Source organism: Hordeum vulgare, chromosome 3H (genome assembly GCF_904849725.1).
Source record: "Hordeum vulgare subsp. vulgare chromosome 3H, MorexV3_pseudomolecules_assembly, whole genome shotgun sequence".
NCBI lineage: Eukaryota > Viridiplantae > Streptophyta > Magnoliopsida > Poales > Poaceae > Hordeum > Hordeum vulgare.
The window spans coordinates 512,562,410-512,565,443 of NC_058520.1; positions in this window are offsets into that span (position 1 = coordinate 512,562,410).

Genomic DNA, 3,034 nt, shown 5'->3' on the forward strand with positions numbered 1-3,034 from the left:
ATGCCAGAACCTGAAGTCTCATAATTGCCACGTGATTATGACGCAGTTGCTTCCGGTTGCATTGAGGGGGCTTCTACTAGAAAATGTTCGATTACCCATTGTGAAGGTATGTGCATTCCTCAATGCAGTATCTCAGAAGGTAATCGATCGAGAACGTCTCGAAAGGCTACAGAAGGATGTGGTCCAATGTCTTGTCAGTTTTGAGTTGGTGTTCCCCCGTCCTTCTTCAATATTATGACACATCTCCTGGTTCACCTTGTCGAAGAGATTTCCATTCTCGGTCCTGTATTTGTACACAATATGTTCCCCTTCGAGAGGTTCATGGGAGTCTTAAAGAAATATGTTCATAACCGTGCTAGGCCAGAAAGAAGCATCTCCAAGGGCTATGGAACAGAGGAGGTCATTGGGTTATGTGTAGACTTTCTTCTTGACCTTAAGCCGATTGGTATTCCTGAATCGCGGCATGAGGGGAGACTGAGTGGAAAAGGCACACTAGGAAAGAAAGCAGTGATATGTAGGGACGAGCATTCTTGCACTCAAGCACACTACATAGTTCTAAAAAGTTCCACCTTCGTGGCTTCCTATATCGAGGAGCACAAGAATTTTGTACGCTCCGAGTTCCGGAGAAGGCTATCTCCTGGATTGAAGAAAAACACATGGATACTTTGGGCAGTTGGTTGCGAGTACGTCTCATGAATGACAACACTGTTGGAGATCAACTCTACTTGTTGCTCGCGTCACCTTCTTCGACTGTATTACATTTCCAAGGGTACGAGATAAATGGGAATACTTTTTACACGACCACCCAAGATAAAAAGAGCACCAACCAAAACAGTGGTGTCCGCTATGATGCCACAAACTATAATGGGAAAAAGGACACATACTATGGTTACATAGAGGATATATGGGAACTTGACTATGGACCTACTTTGAAGGTCCCTTTGTTTCGATGTAGTTGGGTGAACATGAATGGAGAAGGGGTAAAGGTAGACCAGTTGTACGGAATGACAACAGTTGATCTCAAGAATCTTGGTTACATAGACGAGCCATTCGTCCTAGCCAGTGATATGGCTCACGTGTTCTACGTGAAAGACATGTCCTCCAGACCGAAAAAAGAAAAAAAAATAAGCAAATAAATACATCAGACGATGAGCCAAAGCATCACATAGTTCTTTCAGGGAAAAGAAACATCGTGGGGATCGAGGACAAGACAAACATGTCAGCAGATTATAATAAGTTTGATGAAATTCCGCCCTTCACAGTGAGAATTGACCCAAACATCATGTTAAATAATGAAGATGCTCCATGGTTACGGCCAAAGCGATCATAGGCAAGTGATCAAAATATAAATCTATGTAATATATTAAACTTTATGTGATGTGTACTAATGTATTAAACTTTATGTGATGTGTACTACTGTATTAAACTTTATGTGATGTGTACTAATGTATTAAACTTAGAGAGAGATTGTCCGTATTGTACACGAAGTGCATCCAGTTTTCGTCGTAACCCTCTCAACCTTTTATCACAAGCTATGTGGATGAAATGAGGATACCATGCCAACTTTCAACATTTTCAGAGTTCATTTGTAGTGCTTTTCAATTGCACGGTTAACTAGCTCAAAAAAATAAGTAAATGCACGAAAAATATCAAATGAAGTCAGAAATTGTTGAAAATTTATGATGTGCCTTTGAATGGTGCATTTTGAACACACAAAAAGTATGGAGTTCAAATAAGTTCAAAAGAATGAAATCCCTTTGTAACACATGAGTTATAGTTCGAAAACGTGATACTTCGAGAGAGATTGTCCGTTTGGTACACGAAGTGCATCCAGTTTTTGTCGTAACCCTCTCAACTTTTTATCACATGCTATGTGGGTGAAATGATGATATCATGCCAACTTTCAACATTTTCAGAGTTCATTTGTAGTGCTTTTCAATTTCAGGGTCAACTAGCTAAAAAAATTAAGTAAATGCACGAAAAATATAAAATGAAGTGAGAAATTGTTGAAAATTTGTGATGTGCCTTTGAATGGTGCATTTTGAACACACAAAAAGTATGGAGTTCAAATAAGTTCAAAAGAATGAAATCCCTTTGTAACAGATGAGTTATCGTTCGAAACCCTGATACTTCGATAGAGATTTTCCGTTTTGTACATGAATTGCATCTAGTTTTTGTCGTAACCATCTCAACTTTTTATCACATGCTATGTGGGAGAAATGATGATACCATGCCAACTTTCAACATTTTCAAAGTTCATTTGTAGTGCTTTTCAATTTCAGGGTCAACTAGCTAAAAAAATAAGTAAATGCACGGAAAATATCAAATGAAGTGAGAAATTGTTGAAAATTTGTGATGTGCCTTTGAATGGTGCATTTTGAACACACAAAAAGTATGGACTTCAAATAAGTTCAAAATAATGAAATCCCTTTGTTAAAATCTTAAACGAAAAACAAAAATAAAAGAGAAAAATTATTAAAGTAAAAAAATGGTGCCTATTGGGCCATCACGGCCTGCATACGACTAGAAAGCCTACCCGACAGGTGGGCCATGATGTAGGCCCGTGAGCCCAATATAGGCCCAACAGGCAACGAGAGGACAGTTAGGCCCGAAGGCCTGCTTTAGAGAGGAGCTGGATGAAGATGCTGCGGCGGGGCTTATAAACTAGTGCCAGCGCCCCTCGCTCGGCGAGGTGGGACTAAACATATGCGCAGCCAACCGAGGGGCTTTAGCCCCGGGTCATGGCTAGAACCGGGACTGAAGACCCCCTTTAGTCCCGGGTCTAGCCCCGACCCGGGGCTAAAGCCCCTCGCCTTCCCGCCTCCTGGCCTGCCGAAAACTACCTTTAGCCCCGGGCTGTTGGAAGAACCGGGACTAAAGGGTGGTCTTTAGTCCCGGTTCTTTCCACGACCCGGGGCTAAATCCGGTCCTATATAAGCGGGACTTCAATTTTTCAAACCCCCACCATCGCCAGTTTAGTTTTCTTCCTCCTCGCGCATTGCAGTCGATGACGAGCTAGAGGTTGCCCCGACGT